Consider the following 20,444-nt stretch of genomic DNA (forward strand, 5'->3'; position numbering starts at 1 on the left):
TATTACACTTAAAAAAGACAACTTGTATAGCTTTTCAAATACGAACTATAATTGTTTTAAAGAAACATCTTATTTTTACGTTTTAAAATAAAAGCAATTCATAAAACTTTTGCAAAAAGGGGATGCATGAATTCTCTTTGATTGGATGCTGATAATTGTGGAAAATGTAAGAAGGCACAGAGAAATAGGGTTTGGTTTGATGTCTGTGAAATGAGCGCCATCATAAGTTGACTGTGATGATGTCAGCAGGAACTGGTTTGGCTGCAATAACTGTGCAAGGTTTGTTCTTGTTGTCCAAGACCTGTGGATTCTATTACACAGAGAGAAAAAAGGCTTAAATATTTAAGTACTACATGCACCAATCCATGCACTAATCAGAAGCACTGATTTTAATTTGTAAACATTTTTTAAAAATCATACATTATTTTTTTGCAATTTACAACTAAGCAGAAATTTCTAATAGTAATTTAAATGTGAAAATGTTTAAGTACTTTTGCAAGGCACTGCTATTTTTAATATTAGAAATGTAGTCTATGGGCAGAATTTTTTTTGTATCATATATCCGGCTTGAATATATGTACTTATTATAATAGTTAAAATCTCATTATTTATTTGTTAGAAATAGTCTATCGCTGCCGATGTATAATAATTTTAAGTGATCTTTTTTGGAGTAAGACATTTTATTGGAAGATTTTTTGAAAGAATATAAGATAAATTGATTATTTATTCAAAAGTACTGTTACAGGTTTAATGAGTGCTATGTCAAAGCCCAGAGCGGATCCTAACAGAACACACCGTGGGAGGCTGTTTAATAAATCAGACGCATCAAAACATTTTTGGCCTTCTGATGGTGAGAAGAAGAGGGCTGAACAGTTTGGGGGTCTGTGAAGATGAGCAAGAAAGGAACAGAGAGAAAAGATGAGTTTAGCAAAAAATGTAAGGGGACATTGAATTTGTAAAAATGGAATGACCTGGTACTCAACATGTCAAACGAGAGGCTGGAAACATAGAAAACATTCGTGTTACGCATTCTGATCCACAGGAAACATTCAGGAAAAAAATGTCCCACTGTCTGGGTATTTGATATTAATATTGCTGTTATGGATTAACCCCCAAATTCATAAAATGAGAACTCTCTTAAATCATTTGCCCTCAGTTTAAATGCAGATAAGAAACTATTTGTGTGTGTTAATATTATTTGACAAATCTGGGACTGTGCTGGTTGTGGCAGCCTTCTGCCTGTCCATGTCATGTGACTTGGTCAGCTGAAACTCTTGGAGAGCATCTGAACCGTAGTCCTTCACAGCTTAGACATTTTATGCAAATTGCTTAACTTGCAGAGTTTTCATTTTGTAAGTTTTATTGGCAATTGTCTTAAGAACATGCAGGAAAAAAAGGTCACTAACAGAATTATCAAAGAGTCATATCAAAAGAGAGAGGAAGTACGTTAACCAGAAACTACAACAACAATTTTTTTATGCACAGATCATTAGCATAAGTCACATTCAAGATTGCAAAAGGGTTTGTTGTCATATGTGCATAACAGGTGCTTTAGAAATGCATAACACAGCTGCCAGTGTTTTAAGTTGATGCTTTCTGACTATTATAGGAGCTTTATGAAACCCTGATAACTAAATATTACAGGGCAAAATCCCAGTCATTGTGATAATAGACAGGCAGGAGAGAATGTCTGAGCTGCATTCGAACATCATTGTTGGTATAGAATAAAATTACACTAATGTAGACAAAGTACTGGTAAATATTGCAAATTCATTTTCATATCTTCATTGGCTTTATTCTTTTTAAATGACTGATTTTTTTTATTTAGCTTCACAAGCACTAAATATTCCTTTGTATTGCAACACATTTTACAGTAATTTTAATTGAAATTTGTTATTTTTTGTATGTAAATGGCAGCCAAAGTGATGGCCATATGATTATTTTTAAGTCTTGGTGTTTAATGTCTGTGATCCTCCTGTTTCACACGAGAGTGATTAAGGATTCATTATAACGCTCCCTGTCAGTGTTCGGTCTGTGCACATACGTGCAGTGGATCAGCGGTGATCCTCCAGCAGGAAGCCTGGCCTTGTCGTGTGGCGAGGGGCGGTGCAGGAAAGGAGCGGGCAGATTAAAGCAGCTTTGTCCGTGCATAAGTGGATTATCAGCAGGTAGAGTGCTCCCTGTGTTTTTGCAGCAATTGTATTAGTGTGCTTCCTGCCTGGCCACAGAGAGGACCATCTGCCATTTAGCTCTGATGGATGATCCCAAGCAAACGTCAGCCCTCTCTACACAGAGCACCTGCTGAATCCTGATCAGACAGTTGGCTCATATTAGCACAGCCCATCACGTTTTCATGATACCATTCCTGTCTTACAGCAGGAGTTCAAAAATACGCAGGGTTGTCGAACAAAGTAACATATTTGGGTGCTTCAAACAGCATGGTGAGACTTTAAGCTCTTTTAAGATCATTTTATGACAAGCCATCTTGTTTTATTTTGATTTGAATGCCAAATTTGACCCTTAATCTCTCTGACATCAACAACTTTGATGTTCCCTGTTTAACAACGTTTTAAAAACAGTATTTTGTGAAATTCTGCAATAATAGATGTTCATTTTATCTTGTTATTTTTATTATTAGTCCAGTTTAAAACAAACTATTGGGTATTCATTTTAATCAAAATTATTAATGAAAAAAGTAATGAAGCAGTCTTACTACTGCAAATAAAATCACAGTAAAATTACCTTTTTACCTTGTTCGGTTTGTCTCTTTCCCCTTTTTCTAAATGAGCAGCCAAGAAACAGTACATTTATAAAATAAAATGTGAAATAAAATAAACAGTATTTTTACTGCTGTCAGTTGTATGTAGCTGTGGGGATTGTGTGTTTTGAAGCATAAGAAGCTCACCCACTGATGGGGTAGACTTTGTCTTCTTAAAATGGAAACGCTAAAAAAAGGAAAAGCATAGGGAGGAGTAGGCAAATTAATATGCTGCCTTGTATGGAGGAACACAACCCTGTAAAGCTGAAATGTTGAATTGTACAAAGGATTTCAAAGACGTACCGTTATCCCTCAGATCAGACCAGGAGATCATTCAGACAGCAGAAAACTGTGTTTAATGTGACAATCAGGGAGGGTTAAATCAGCAGGGAAAGACATATATATGTATAAGAGGCAAGAAAGCATACAGATCTGAGGATCAAAAACAAACCTTTGGCTGTCAAGTGACCAACAACAGTTGTAAAGCGTGCATGACAGGATCTGAACAATTTGCATATAAATATAAATTTCATCAGCAGCAAAGCAGACTTTTTCTATGCGTGAAAGCTGGGCAGCTATCTCTGTATCTGTCATGTCATTCCGCTTTGTTTATTTATAAACACAACACTTTCAAAATGAAAAATACCTTATCCTTTATTTTATCCTGACATGTATACACTTGACAGAAGCTGTATGCTGAGCGGGTGTCAGTCACAGAACAAAGACAGTTTTGTAGCAGCGTGAGGGTTATTGACCCTCTGAGCAGCAGGCACGCTTTCAGCCAGATCTCAGGCCCTGATAGCCATCAAAAGGCAGCAAGAAGAAAGACCCTGTCTTCTCCTGACAACCATCTCTTGGCATTCGTCACTTTATCTCATCAAGCCTGACAAGAAATAAATTAGAAACACAGTCAACTCGGAGGGGGAAAAGCTGAAGATGCGTGCGTCCTTAGCGGGACACATGACATTAGGCTGACAGTCTCGTTTACCACAAATAAGCCTGTAATTTTATTCACATGCATTTTAAGATAAATTACAGTTTGATGCACATCTTGGGTTTAATAATAAAATGCTGGAGGCTTCAAACTTGTCATAAATAAAATTTAGTCATGTTGACGTGACGCACATATATAATTCCCAATGAAAGTTTAACGTGCCAAGACTACTTGTTTTAATAAAAAATTTATTTTGTAAGGCATCTTTTCATTTTTAATGATGTATAACTAAAATAATCACCTAGATTTATCAGTTTCTAGGTATCCCTCTTACACTTGACAATATCGTGAATAAACTAAGAGGGTGAACGACAGATTTTAACTGTTTTTCTAAACCTTTACTTTGGAGGGGCACTGGAGTGTAAACCTGCTCTACTGGATCCCCCCTGGACAAGGATCAATCAATCAATCAAATTTTATTTGTATAGCACATTTCAGCAGCAAGGCATTTCAAAGTGCTTTACATAATTAAAATAAAAACAGAAATAAACAGTGAGAAAGAGAAAGAGATAAAAAAAAAAAACATTAAAACCCGCACCCCTTTAGGACTTCAGTTAAACGCTGTTTAACTGGGATTCTAACCCTCAGGGACTTTAGTCAAAAACACYGTTTGACAAGGACTCCAACCTCTAGGTTTTTAGTTGAAACTCCGTCAACTGGGAGTCTAAACCCCGTAGAACTTTAGTTAAACGTTGTTTAACTGGGACGTTTTCCGGGGGGCTTTACATCATTAAAACGTCGAAAAGAAAGAAAAAGAAATTAAAAACATTAAAGACATAAAAACATGGAAGACATCAAAACCCGCACTCTAACCCTAATTTAGCCATAAGCAACTCTAAACAGGTGGGTTTTAAGTTGAGATTTAAAAGCACCCATTGTTTCAGCTGGATAGAAGGATAGAAGCATCCAGTTATTGATTTCCGTAGTTGTTTTCTTAGCAGCTTATTTTGTGCATGTAAAAGAAACAAAACTGCTGCCAGTGGGTCGGTTTCTACTTCACAACTATGTGTTGGTTCATCAAATTAAATACCAATAAGTACATTACATTTGGTGTCTTGGATGTGAAAAAGTTGATCAGTTAGGAATACCTTTGCAAGAAACTCTATTTCTCCAGGCAGCTGAAGTGTATCCCAATGCCCGCTTTTCAATAACAACCTTAAGTCTCCACAATAACACCACATTCAATGCTTGCTGCCTCAGGCACCTTATGTTCTCTAACACAACACAGAAGAATCAGAGTGCCTGTATCCATCTTAACCCACCTGCAGTGGCTTTTAATGCCCTTTCCCTGAGCTCTAGTGTGCTGATGTTGCTCAAACACACACCCACTCATTTAATTCTTAATAAATTTCCCCCTTCAGCAACATTTAACTTTGGTCTCCCAAAATCTTGATGGCAAGTTGCGTTATTAGCCTCCAGAGCTGAGTTGTAGCCATCATCCATTTCAGTCATGTGGAGTGTACAGCAGTCTGCCAGTCAAATAAACCCCACCCCTTCCTCATCTTTCCATCCCTGTTTGACCCAGAGCTGCTTTTATCTCCTCCTGCTGGGACCCAGCTAGTAGAGGAAGGCGTCTAGCACTCAGGCATCGACTTTGAGCCTTTCTCCTTTCTCCTTTAGTTTCTGTCTCTCCCTGTGTCCCCAAACTCGTTAATGCCCAGGCTTCAGTTTTATAGAAAATACATTTTTGCTGTTACTGCTGTGCTGTTCATTTTCTGGGATGTGGGATTACAGGTTATCCCGGCCTTCAGATATACACTAACAGACCAGCATCCCACTGACCCTCCAAAGCCTTCAATTTAGCACAGTTATTTATGGAGCAACAAGAACATATTCTCCCCTCCTGCTTTTCTCTGCTCATGGTGCTGGCCAGCCACTTCAGATTTTTTTTTCTCTTTTTTTTGCCTGAGCTCTTCCCTGCTTGGCAAGCATGGCACTTTCTCTGTGATGCACAATCCTATTACCCCTCCATAGCCCTATAGTTTGGTGATAAGAGCGGTGTGGTAGAATATATGCAATAGCGGTAGTCCTGAGCCTCCTTTAGCTGCGGTAGGTAGCTTACCATGGGAGGAAGTTTCTGCAGAGCTTTCACTGGCATCACTTTAGTGGGTCTTAATCTTTCTACAAATGTTTGTTCAGGATGTTTGTTGAAGATGAAATTGCACAGACAAAAAACAAACCTTAATATGTGTGTCAAACATACAGAGCTTTATTGAAATCAATCAAATAAACATTAAGGTTCACCTTTTTTGGTGCAAAATTACATCAGTACATTCAGTTTGTGGAAAATATGAGCTTATTTTGAAATGTAATGCTTCTGGAGCTCAGAAAGTTTATTTAAACCCTTTACCTCTTGCTGATGCTAGAATGCTTTGCTTTTCTGAAAATGTAATATAGGGAGATTGAGTCTGATGCAGAGGAGTTCGGGACTGTCAATACTTGGTCCTTTATGATCATCACATGGTTCTTGCAGAACTTTAAGAAGCATGTTACTTATGGTCAGTATACTTTTACCACTTGTTGAAGTGGGTGTTTGTGTATTCATTTTCCTGCATTACTTTACATACTGTACACCGTGTCTTTAAAATTAACAAATGTTTAGCCATTTTTAAAAATTATGGTCTCTTTTTCAATGCTCACCTTGCAAAATTTTTCAAGAAGATGTTGTAGATGCTGTGGCCAACCATTAAATATGTATTTGTTGAAAACCCCAGATCAAAAGCCAAATACTTTGTGAAGAGGCTGGCCGAAGCTAATAACTGAGTCTCAATATTTGTGGTGAACCCATTCCTGTGCCAACAGGGACTGAGAAGCTGCTCGGTAAGAAAAAAGCAGTTATTCCAAAACAACAACAACAAAAAAAATCAAGGTGACATGTTTCTTATGAGGAAAAAACACTTTACTTTTTAGAGACAAAAGCTGTAATCTGATGAAACTCTGATTATTTGACCTTAATGGCCATTTTCACATTTGGAGAAACGAGGGGAAAGCGTGGAAGCTTGAGAACACTATCACATTTTTCTGAACTAGTGAACTTGACAAAATGTACAACATCATAGAACTTTGTGTAAATATTGAAGAAACATCTAAAGAAACTAGCCAGTGGGTTAAAGCTTGGTACTAACGGGCCTTCAAATAGGAAATGATCCTAAATTTACCACCCAATTAGCTAAAAAGTGACTCAAGAACCACTTTGTCAAATAAAAAATTATGGTCAATGTCAAAAAAGTGTGTGTTAGCAGGGTAGTTAACAAAGCTGACTGTTAAAACAATTCTGTCAGGAGATTAATTAAAGCAAACTATGGTGAAAAAGTTTGGTGAGGAAAATCCCAAAGTCAGTTCCTACCAGCAAATAGTAAAGGAAATGCATGTAAAACTCTCAATTTGAAGCAAGATCCAGAAATGTTTTTCCCCAACATAAAAATAAAAATAAAAATGTTAACCTTAACTGTCCTGAAACAGTACAATGTAATGTTATGCAACCAGAGGTGAGATTATGTGTCTTTTACTGTGATGTATGTAAATATCTCGATTCAGCTGTAAAAAAAAAAAGATGTATTCAACGCTTCAGACTATATTAAATTTGTGGATGTACGTTCACATGTGACAGCTTTACCTTTGACCTTGCATCCAAGATTCTTGTAAGACAGCTTGGGTGTCAGCTGACAGGGTGATTCTCTGTGAGAGTGCTGACAATGCTCTTAACCCTCTCATCAAAGCTTCAGCTTTCCTCTGAACCCCCTCCACCGAGACCCTAGCGTGAGATTCAGTCCCTCTTCAACCATGTACACGGTGCCTAATTATGCTCTGGCCAGCATGAGCAGTAGAAAGAGCCCCCCGCTGTATGACTGCAGCTCGAACAAAGCTTGAGAAAAGGGAATGGGAGAAATGGATAATTAGGAATATGGTCCGATTTTCTTTTCACTTTCACTCCTCTTTCTCACACTGCTTCATCTGCATGTTTTAGAAGGTCTGTCCAATTACCGAGCCAGTATCCGTAGCCACTTCTCAATCCACCACCGGGGGGTAAAGTGTTACGGTGTGTGAGGAGAGGAGTAAATGAAGGGGATTCTCAGAACAGTGTGAGTTTAAATTAATTGCTTAAATTAACAGTTCCACAGGATGGAGTGAAATTGAAGAAGTATCCTTTTTTTTAAAAATTTGCTTTGTTCTTACTACCGGCCTTGTGCACGTAAACATGCAATATTGGTTGCAAAAGTGCATCTGATGTGGAACTATGTTAAAAGCAGGATGTAGTTTGAATCCAGCCTCCTTTGGGATGCGTCCAGCTGTTTTCTATCAGCGCTTTGTGTCCAACTCCGTCTATCTCTGGATGACTCAGGGACTACCGCAGAGATTTAGTTATCACAACTGCAGCAATAATTGGATGGTAAAGCAGAAGTTTAGTGAGTTTGGAGTGTATTCTCTGTGAAAATGTCTTGTTATATCTGCTGAAATATTCATATTTTACATGACTGCCTCAAACACACACGTAATTATCCTGAGACCATTTTTATTTCTTCATGTCGCATAAGAAAATGTATTGGTGGGGGGGGCGAACTAAAGAGAGTACTGTTCTTCTAAGGTATGTGTCATGGTATCTTTTTAAGGTTAGTTCTTCACATCACAGTATCTCTATTTTACAAGAGCTGTTTTAGCTGTTAAAATGAATTTTGTATAGACTGTGTGTTTTTAATACTTATCAAGGCAGCATATAAAGATGAGCCCAGCCTCTAGGAATGATTGAGTCTTTCATTATTTTCATCCACTTAAAAAACAGGGTGATAAGACTGACCCAATATAATAAAACTGTCCCTTACTGGTGAGAGTCACCAGTCCATTGTATAATCTTTAAAGAAAGGAAAAGAGTCAGGAAAATGTAGTTTGACTGTTTCCAGATTTTATTAATAAAGCACATTTAAAGTATTCAAAAGAAGTATAGCTTGAGAAGCTGAAATACCGAGGTGCTACTTTACATTTCATTCATTTTTCTTGGCGCTGAGTGGTCAAGAGTCGAGATAAGAAAAACTGTAGCTGTTAGCTTCTGTGGTAATACTGAGACTGCTTCCATTGTGTACGTTAATCCATATTAAGTTACAATTGGAGTTTTAACTATTAAAATGGGTAGTTATGGGCTCTTTAAGAGGGACCAGAGGGCCCCTCTAAAAGTGGAAGGATGCAGTCCCTAACCTCACAAATACCAGGGGTCCTCTGCAGTTGTTGTCATTGTTCTTTTCAAAGTATTTCAAGTGCACATTTTTAAAAAATACAATATATTATCATATTTCAGTAAATCTACTTCGGATTTGCTAGACTATTTAAATTGCGTATGTGTGGGTGGCATACTTATACAATTTTTGGAAGCATTCTGTCAGTGGACAAAGTTTACTGCTCAGCATAGTCTATAATGCTTCTTGACATGAGCCATAGGGACAGTTTGCCAGGGTGTGAGATTCACCTTAACCTAACATTCTTCTGCTTTTACAATTTGCAGTCGATAGGTAGTTGGTTGCCTCTTGTGTTGTGTAGGGACTGCTTGCTTGCTGCTGAAGATTAGGGAGATCCAATGCTTTGTGCAAGATTGCACTACATTTTATCCCAACCCCAAATCTCCAATGATTTCCTGCACTTTGATTGGTTGGACTTAGCAGAAAAAGGGGCTTGCCCAGGGCACTTCTCATGGAAGAACCATCATTGATACAGAGAAAGAAAAAAAAAAGATGGAATAAAGCTCATAGGCTTTGCTTTTTATTTAAATATTTACAGTGGTCAGATTGTTACAGTAGTAATAGAAATAGAAGAACAACAAAGACCTTCCACATGAAGGATAATAGGTGTGCAATAAGTGAAATTTCAGCTTTTAGTTCTTTCTGCCCCAAAATATGCAATATTAGTAAATGTTGGTAAGAGTCTGACGCAAGTTAGGAATATTTATCATTTAGATATTGTACTAAGAGGTGCAATATCTCATACCCATACTGACACCATACCCATGGTGCTAACTGCTAATGAAAAAAAGTTTACCAATATCATATTTTCTTGACATTGTTTTACTATAATTGTAAACTCTTTTTTTCCCCTTGAGTTATTAATGTCCAAAAAGTGATCATCCCTGCAAAATAACATTACAATTTAACCTAATGGTAATTACTGTATGTGTCTGCTGATTTGACTGTGGAGACTAGTGCTACATTTGTGACTGTATTGTATGACCTTACATTTTTGCCTTTCGTTTACGTCAGTCTCTAGATCAGGAATTTCTTCCTATTTAAAACCAGTTACTCTTACTTTGGGCCTAAAGTTGCAAACAGCAGCAAAGGCCCCTGTAGCTAATCCCTCCCCCCCTTGCTGGCCAGTATCACCCCCACCTACTCCGCCTCACTCTGCTGCTTACTTTCACTGAAGATTTGGATGTATGAATTCATTCTATAGCTGCAGTAGTTTGAAATCGGATACGTTCGAGCCTTGTGTCAAGCTGTGTTTGCTGTACCTCGGCAGATGCACTATCACTTTATTTTTCTGTTGACCACATAATTCTTGCTTGTCCATCATTTATCACTGAAAATTGGTTTCAAATCCCCAAACCCACCGGGTATCCATGCACAGAAACCACTGAGACTCATATCATTGGTTTTTATAAATAAGAATTGATAACATTATGACGGTTTCATTTCAAGCACGCGGTGCTGCTGTCTTTTCTACGTCTCCAGCCTCGATGCACGTACACTGCAGACAAATCTCCTAAATCCCATGTGAGAAATTTCATTCTCACCAGCCATAAGTCATGAGACGTCTTCAGAATATAAAATCAGCCAGTGGATATGGAAACAAAATTGCCTATGTGTGAGTATACAAGGCCATTAAAAGCATATTGTGGTCATGGGAGGAGTTAGTGGTTGCAGGGTCATGGTAGGGGCCAAACTAATTCACTCTGATTTGAACGTTGCCTTGAAATCATCTACACCGTTAGAATAATAATATATGCCTAAAGGAGCAATAGCTTGGGGGAAATGACACTCTCCAAAGTGTTTAATAACATTGCATTAATTACTAATATTTGTTAAGAGTGGATGTCTGAGTTTAGTGCCTTTAATCCAAACATACCTGAAGAGAAAGTTATTATTAGGGCAAGTGAGCAGATTAACGAAGCACCACATTAACCTTCAGGTCCATCTAATTGTTGAGAAATTTAATGCAGCTCTCAGTGAGGGGAGATCAATATATTGAGCTGGCCTGGCTTACAACGTCTAATCCTGCAAATCTGCTTGAGAACCTGTGCTGCTGCATTGAATGTCTGAGCAACCAAATGACTTACAAAGTGTTGCTTAGGCATAATTCATGTAATGCATCTTCACATGTCCACACTCATTTCCACTCCTGCCTTTTTAATTTTTCAGGATCAATCAAACTTTTCTCAGTCTGGGTTGCCAGGGTGTGGTGCACCCACATGCGTTTATATGCTGACTGGGTGTCTTGTCCTGCTACTTTTGATGCATAGAGACTTTTCTAATGATTATTTGGATGTGAACAGTAATTACACACAGCTATAGATCAACTTCTAAAGATATTGATAACAGCTGAATCAGCAACATAAAATTCAATGCGACCCACAGAAGGTGAACTTGCCGTGCAGAGGTGCTCACAACCATTTTAAAATTTTGGAAACCTGACAGCCACAAACTGCTTTTTGTTTTATTGGACATGTCATTGAACAACACAAAGGAGTGCCAAGTTATCAAGTGGGAGGGAAACGATGTTTGGTTTTAGACATTTTCTACTAATTAAAACCTGGAAAGTGGGGCATACATTTGCTTTGAGCCTCCATAAATCAATACTGCAGTTCTTTTGAGGTAAGTTCAGCGTTTCTCTCATCTGGCCAGAGTTCTGTTTTCCAAAAGTCGTATCCTTAAACAGCTTGTGGCAACTTAAAATTCAACTTATATCTTAAATGTATATTCTTTCTTTGCACTTTTCATTAAGACATGATCATTGGTTTTGATACTGTCAGATTCTCCCACCCAAGCTGTGAACCTCTGCAGCTCCCCTGTAGTTACCATGGAGTACTTGGCTGCTTCTCTGACTTTCCTGTCAGTAAAGCAGTTTTATTCCGTTTGTTCACGAATGTTCCCTAACTGAGGGTGGAAGCTTTTTACTTACTAGGAGACTTTTGTTGGTTTAGCGGTAGCAGAGTAAAGAATACAAATCTCCAGCATTATAACACTTTTCAGATTTTGATTTTCAAAAATTGTAACGCATGCATCATCTCCCCTCCCTGTTCATATGCGTTACTTTACATCCCAAAAATCTTGAGAAACTGTGACTGTATACTGAAAAAATATACGTTTTACGGACACATTTTCTTTGGTAAGGCACAGTATCCACTTAAATAAAAATAAAATAAAATAAAAAAACCTTAGTTAAGCCTTTACATACACTCGCCATTTCACTTTTTATCTCAAAACAAAGAAACAGTTTCTTTTCTTTTTCTCTCTTGTAACGTGCCAGTTTAGTTAAAATCTGTAAATCCATTTCTCTAAATTACATCATCTGCGCATCCACTTATCCCTTCAAAAACACCATTTGAATCTGTGAGCTTCCAACTTCGCTCATTATTAGTAGACAGTGAAGCTGCCCTGAAGCCTCCTGTCTGTCCTTTCAATCACAGGCTACTGTGCCACTTGTCATCTGCAGTCAGGCCTGTTATTGAAAGCCATCCCTCGGGCCAACTCTTTGTCTTTAGTGGCTCCATTAAATTAGAGTGACACCTGGCATGGACTCAACTGTAATGGGCCTTCTTCTTTTTTATCCAATCCCTTTTATCAGCCTAATAGAGCACTGATGAAATATTACTAAACCAAAGCTCTTTCTCTGTGCACCGGTGAACTCCATGTGGCGCTGAAAGTAACAAGTCATCGGTGCGTGAGACTTTATTGATATAGCAAATTAAAAGGATGTATTCATGCAGTAATGAATAACATCAGGAAGAAGACCGAAGTCCTCACATATTGCAGTGACTGGATAAATTACATAAGCTCTTTAATGACATTTAATGTGGCTAGTGACTCGCGCACGCAGCAGCGTGATAAGTGGTGATATTTCTGACCTTTATAACGCAAAATGCCTAATATTTGCTTCTATTCCTGCAAACAGAGAGCTGCTTTTAGACTAATCTTTTGTTAGGGTTTTTATAGTTAAACTTAGACTTGCATAATACATTTTGTGTGGCTTTGTTATGCAAAAGAAGCATGATGAAAAGTGTTTCTTCTCTGAGTAATGGGATTCCAGCTGCTCCCCTTCCTGTTTGTTGCTCGAGGTGAAGATCAGCACACTGTAGGAAAATCCCCTCCTCTCCGACCTCTTGAGTTCTGACATATTTCGCTTTGTGATATTCTGTGCCTATGAACATGAGACGGAAGCAAAAGTGTTGGGAGCAGAGGGCTTAAAGCAGTTAGGTTTATGTGAAAATTGATATAGAAACTACAAAATATGTCCTCGTCAATGAAATGCGTTGTTAGATATGCAACAATCTATTAATTATTCATATACGTTACTTTCCTGAACTTGCACTTTTCTCTCGCATTAAACTTCTCCATTGTTCCGTCTTTATTCACAAATGCCAATTCTGCAAAATTGCAAGCAACTCTTTGAGCAGAAGAAGCCTGGAAAATGCTGTGTTCTTGCTCTGCTTGCTTTAGTACTGCCTTAGGTGACAACATAATAATTGATAGTCCAAGATGTTATGTTAGAATGAGATGCATTACTCATTGTGTTAAAATGATGTCTCTCTTGTGACTTTTTGTTGCCTCAAGGGAGGATGAGATCTTCTGTTACATAAAAGACAATATCCACATCATTCATCGTCTTTTGCTGCTCTCAAGTAAACTAATTATAACTAACTTACCAAAAATAAATTCACTTATTACATAAAATGGGCAAAACGGTAAATGTGAAAATACTGGCTTAAGAAATTGACCAAAAACTTTACTTTTCACTAATATGGGGTTATGTTGATGCAGAAAAAATGTATGGCATTTGGCTACACTCTTTAATTTGGTTAAATTTATTCAGTGAAGATGGAATATCAGATAAGAAATAGTTAGTTTTCACAAAATCACTTTCAGTAGAATTATGAGTACCCTTAAAAATCCCGTTTTGAAATAAATCCAGCTACAGCTATTTATACAGTTTTTTTTTGGAAACTTACAGCTTATAGCCTGATTAAATAAATATAGCCTTACTAATACAGTGGATCCCACCCAGTCCGAGTTCAGCATGTGGATTAACTGATTTTTAGATTTTACTATGAAACAAAACCCAAAATTATTTGCATAAAACTGACCAATCCATGGACCTTTTTTATCGTAGAGCACATTTGAAATACTCTAAGGAAAATGCAGCTTGTGAAGTAAGTATTTGCAGCTTTCAGCTGTTCGCGGGCAGCTGTGGTCTTTATCCCCGGTGAATATCGGGGGTCCACTCTAATACATAAGCTCTAGAAAAAAGGATAAGTTGAAGGACTTGGGACTCTATAATTTAGACCGTTACAATTTTTGTGCATGGAAAGGACAAAGAGCTGCTCTGTCAGCAAAAGATACATAAGATTACATAAAATACTGACTGCAGGGACATCAGGGATTTTGTGGATTTTTACAGTCAATTAATAAATTGACTTGCACTAAAGTTTAGATTTTTCTTAATGTTTTAGCATTAGATTTTGCTACAATTAGAATATCAAGGTTTGTTCCACATCTTAACTAAATTTCTATTCATCTTAAATGTCTCCTTTGTGGAGTGACCATCCCCTTCCCCCCCAAGATAAATTTGACACCATCAGACATACAGATATATTTTCCTGACTTATATCAGTACAGACTGGCAAGTTTACAGAGAATATTGTCTTTTTTATAAAGCTTGGTATAAACACATAAACCATATGCTCCACTTTCCTTGATTAAATACATAAAGCTAGTCCCACACCTGTGTAGTACAGTTACTGCTTGCCAGAATAAACACATAAACTGAGCTATATGGACAATGGATCTGTTTGGACTGACTGCTTTATGTGAAAGTCTGATGCTCTCTTTATCTTCCTTTGAACCATAGTTACACATTTTATAGGTCTGACATTGTTAGGGGTTGCATTTGTCAAAGCTGTCTAGTCGCTCTCTCCTGCTCTGCTACATACGGTGTACTCTGTGCTGAAGAATAAAAACACTCATAATCAACAGGGAAACTTTTCCAAACAAGACTCATTTATTCATCTCATGTCCTGGGATTATTTCCAGCAGCTCAGAATGAAGAAAAAAGATTTGGTATCTCAAAGGCAAGAGAAAATAAGGAGAAGGTAATGCATGGCAAAGCTTAAATTGAGGCCATTATTGAGGGCAGGCAGGGAATAGTTTGGGGATTGACTAAAGAAAGCATAAGGAGAGAAGATTGTTAGTTGGGTCAGATGAGCACCGTTGGCAACTTAAATTATGCAAGGGTGTTGAATCATCTGATCTATCAGGTAAAAATATAAAACAATACTTTACCAATGGCATTTCGTCATAAATTTTTTTGCCTTAGATTTTATGATTCATTATTTAAGAATTTAGTATTCTCAAGCATCAATAAAAATTCATTTCTACTTAAAGCACTTCAGACAAAGAAGTCCAGTTCATTTTTAGTCGAAGAAGCATCCATCATGTATTTATGTCCATCCAGATAAAATCCATTCATTCTAGTACCACTTGGAGTTGAGAGGAAAAGACGGAGAGGCAGAAAACCGAGCAACCGCACCTTCTATAGATAGGAAAAGAAAATACAATGTTGATGGCTGCAGTGATTCTCTGTAGGAAGAAAACACAACTAACGTCAACACCACTCAACCAGGTGAAACGTATATGAAAGGGAGTCGAAGAATGTACACATAGTTAATAGCAGCAGTAGTTCTTTCAGTGACTTTGTACAGAAACATAAAACACAAAGATTCAGGTTATGGGCCAGCAATACCTTTAGCGAGAAAGAGAAAAACAAAAGGAGTTTATAAAGTTAATGGCATCATAAATTCTGTCAGTAGTTTCCAATATAGCGTCATAGCTCTTAATGGACCCATTGGGTCAGTAGAACTTTATATGAAAATTCAACAGGTAATTGACATCATTATCTCTGTCAATACCTGGTTTCATCTAAACATAAAGAGTACTTTCAATGTGACATAGAAGCACTGAGCCAGCAGTACTTTCTTCTCACTGACTAAGAAAACAAGCCAAGAAAACAAATGTTACACAAAGTTCATAGTAGCAATATCTCTATTATTTGCTCTGTCCAGAAAAGAGATCAACATAAAAACAGAAGTGCTGAGTAACGAGTAGTGATATAGTCTCTGTAATGGTAACAATTAGCTCTGACATTGGCTTTATGCACCAAAGATGCAGATGTCAACACAGGTGAACTAAACCAGGTGCACTTTCTGTGGGAAAGAAAAAAGATTGAACAAAGTTGATGGCAACAATAGCTCTGTTAGAAATTTGTTCAGAAAGGAGATACAGCTATACACACACATTGCGTGTCACTTTCTGGGAGAGAAAAAAACAACAACAAATAGACACATAATCAATGGCAGCAATTGTTCTGACAATGCAGGAAAGATACAGAGCCAAATACAAGAGCACTGAGCCAGTAGTACCTTCCATTGAAGGGTAATGGGGAAGAAAATGGGGTCCACAAGTTGATGACAGCAGTACCTCATCAGCTCTGAAAGTTTTTTCTTCACAGTTGAGGCATCTGCAACTAGCTATTTGACTTAAATAGTAAAAAAAAAAGTCTTTGCTGACATCAGACGCATTAGTACGCTGACAATTAAACTTGCAATTAACTGCCGGGGCTGTTTATATGGGCCAATTGCATGAATGTGGTGATGGTTTAAATGGAGGTACTTTACACCCAGACCCTCTTTGTTTGAGAGCTGAAATTTTTGCTTCAAAGTCGCAATGAATTGCATGGCAATAGCTCCAGTGGTTAGCTTTAGGCCACAGTTGCCTAGGTAATGCTGTTTTGAACAGTGTTAATTGCACAGAGAGACACAGAAAGTGGTTTTTCCCTGTGGTAAGCAGGACATTAAAAAGGGCAGAAGAACAGGAGATAACGCTCCACTTCTTAAATTGGGCCACAAAAGCAGGCTGTTTGAGCTCAGTCGCATTTTAAAGAACTCCGGGTATTATCATTTAACTACATCTGTTTTTGTTCTTCCTGCTATAATTTATACAGAAATTGGCAGCGTTGGAAAGTGTTAAGTCACATGAAACTGAGGGAAAATGGGGGGGAAAAAAAAATCTCTATTACTTGTGTATTTATGAGGAGGAAATGCTGTGTTGGCTCCCAGAGACGCTGATAAATTTTTATTTGGTTGACAAAAGAAATACCTTTTTGGCAGAATAAAGCATCTATTGATTACCAGCCTCGCAGCTGCAAAGTGATAAGATTTGCCAGATAATGACCAAATTTGAAACCTATTATTTTTCACAATAACTACTCAACGCATTTGTATTCATATGTATACAAATGCAAACTGAATCTAATCATTAAAAATCTGTCAATCTGCATTTTCTTTGTGCCAGCAGGAAATAATTAAACCGAAACGACAGATATTCTGAATAGATGCACATAAAGTGGGAATCCTGAGGGTTTGCGCCTTCTCCATCCCCATATTACACCCTACTGCATGTTAAAACACATTACCCCCTCCCCCCACCCACCTACCCCAAAGCTGCACACAGAGAGATGGAAGTGAGAGCATGTGTACAAATGAATCAGTGCTGTTTGTTGTAGTGTTTCAGTCTCGAGCCGTTTCAAGCAGCTTATTTGAGAGAGCCGTGGATCATGTTTAGAAAGCTTGCTCTCATTATATCAGACCCTGGGGAAAGAAGGGCCCCTCTTTCTCCATACTATCAAAGCCACAGAGCAGCTTTAGAGGACATGCTTCAGTCTGAATGGAGGCTCTGGAGTACATAGAAAAAGTAGCATGCTCAGCCCTCATCAGCCCATGCTGTGGGAAGCTGCCAGCGTTCAAGGTTTTGATCAGGCCTTACAGTAATGGCTGTGGGTGACAGGTATACCATTCTATAGTTGTAGGACTAAATAGCTTGATTAGCATAATGCTTCGGCAACATATTTAGCTTCCACTGCTTATGAAACTACTTTTTTTTTTTTTTTTTTTTACTTTTCTGCCTGGCTGCAGCATTTTGGATTCTGTTTCATTTGACAAAACCATGATTATGTAAACAGGGTATTTATCGTGGCACAACTGGGGTGTAATATTGTTTACATCCGCTGTGTCATGCACATTTTCCCCTGGTTTAAATAATTTACAGCTCTTTTTATTAACCAAGCATATTGTTGTTTTCTTTTAAGTAATTAAAATATACCTGGCATGCACAACACTTGCTTCCCACAAATCTAAACCAAACGGATCCACAAGAAGGACAGCAACTTTATATTTTTGCTTTTTGAAATCTTTTTCTCATAAACGGCTACAAACACATATTTACATAGTCTATGTAGCAATCTACTTTTATTTGCTAAATGCCAAAATTAAGAGATAAAGTAAGTTTATATACATCCACTTGGTATTTGGTAGAATGCTATTTGAAACTGTCAGATTTAAGTCAAAGGTTTTGGGTTTGCTGAAGTTCTAGCTAATTAGCCTTGACACAAAACTGTCACCTTTCTGAATGGTAAGATGGCTGAAGATTGTCATACTGTTTATACTTGTTCATCACTGTTTGCACAGATGAATTTGACGCTTTTCCTAACGTGTAAATTATACCTAAAGATGAACAATACATCTGGAGGTCCACAATTCATATCTTGCTTTTGATTTTTCCCATTGAGTCACCATTGAGAAAGCCAGGTATTTGAGGGGCTGTCTTAAGATTAGTCAAATTTATGCTTTCTGAAGACGCCAGAGTTTTCTGCAGTCAAGTCGGTTATGCTAACAAATTACCAGAGAATTACTTAAAAAATCTTGAAACACCCCTTTAAATGTTCTGCATTCATCATGACATTCCAGCAAACCTTCTGGACTTTCATAACACTTGCTAAGCATATTTTTGCACTAAAGCAGATTCTGTACTTTGAATATTATCTTATAGATACAATCTGTACGTTTGGCCTAAGGCGAGACTGGAGAATTTCCTTGAGGTGCGAAACGAGGTTCAATTAAAAATCCTATACAGAAATAATTTTCTTTGATGAATTCTTTACACCCACAGCTGGGTTTTCCTTCCTTCTCTAGCTATTACTAATTCATTTACATTTTGCTGCAAAGGAAATTATTAGAATGTTGCGCAGTGAATTGCCTGCAGCAAACAAGACGAAGAGTGGAGCCCTGGCAGAATAAAATCTGGCGACTTTTATGTTTGCTCTTTATGTGCAGCCTTTTAACGTCACCATTGTACTGAGCCTTGATTCAGTTCTTGTTGATCATCCCTAGCTGAGTTCCTTTTGCCACACCTCCTCTAGCCACCCTGTCTACTGAACTGACTGTGACAAATACCAAAGAATTATGAAATTATAGTGTTGAATAAAAAAAGTGTTCAGTGTGAACAAAAGGAGGAAATCTCTCACCAAAGCCCTGGTGCTTTGTTTATGCATCAAAAGTGACACAAAGGTTTGTTCTCTGCATGGGGTTGTTCTTCTCAGCATTAAAACAAAACATAAACTTTACTTGGATTGGGAAATGTATATATATTTTTTCTTTCCTGCTGAACAATAAAAATTTGCTTGTGTATTTAGATAGACTGATCTACTTTACAGGGTACTGTTGTTAATTCCAGGTTAGACCTTCTTTTCTTTCAGAAGCGCCTAAGGTCTTTGTGGCAAAGACCTAGTACGGGTGTCAGGAACATTAATGTTCCTGAACATTATAGTTTAACTATAATGTTCCTCTTATTTAAATTCACATCGAGATAAAAGCCTCAAGCATTTCCTGCATCCTTGCGGATTCATAATGCACATCTCTCACACCACCAACTGCAACCTGAACCTTTGATGCAAGACGGCAAAGATCCAAGTTTTCATGTTGTTTAAATCTAATTCTGACCTGACCGTCTGAATGATAGAACAGGAGATGTGTATTATGGATCAAGAGTCATTAAACCATGTAACATTTTTCATGTTACTGGCCAGTTCTGGAAAGGTTGTGGAAATTCTGGCTTCTGGTTTTGTATTAATATAAAAGTTTACAAGAGTTGATGTGATTGGCGAACTCGCACACATCAAAGAGAAACATTGGTCTCAAGAGTGAGAGATGTATTACTACATATTTATAACCTGATACACAATCTAATTAATTCCCAAAGCGTATTTTTGACTCATTGTTTTTAGAAAAAGTTATCTCTCCTTTGCAATTAGAAACTCTTAAGATAGTGGTGCCTTTAAATATTCTTTTTAAATCAGTAGGCCTAGATATAATATGAGATGAAAAATTTCAGTCCAGTTCAGAAACACTTTATTTTTCCCGAAGGAAAATTAAATCTCATTGTAACTTGTATCATCTAGGCATCCTCAAATGGTCGTCGTCAGTATCACTGGGAATTAAACACGGATTAGAAATTAGATTAGAAATTCAGCAATCAGGATTTTTCTGATCAACTTTCAATGGCATTTCTGGTCTGGCCTGCTAATTTAGATTTTTACATACAGTATATA

At 37.5% G+C, this 20,444-nt stretch overlaps 1 long non-coding RNA gene across 4 annotated transcripts in view; it reads left to right on the forward strand.

Moving 5' to 3' along the window:
- LOC103477236 (uncharacterized) overlaps window positions 1–20,444 on the forward strand; it is a 57,581-nt gene that overhangs the window by 26,780 nt on the left and 10,357 nt on the right. The window lies entirely within an intron of this gene.

This window comes from Poecilia reticulata, linkage group LG15 (assembly GCF_000633615.1).
Source record: "Poecilia reticulata strain Guanapo linkage group LG15, Guppy_female_1.0+MT, whole genome shotgun sequence".
In the NCBI taxonomy this organism is placed as follows: domain Eukaryota; kingdom Metazoa; phylum Chordata; class Actinopteri; order Cyprinodontiformes; family Poeciliidae; genus Poecilia; species Poecilia reticulata.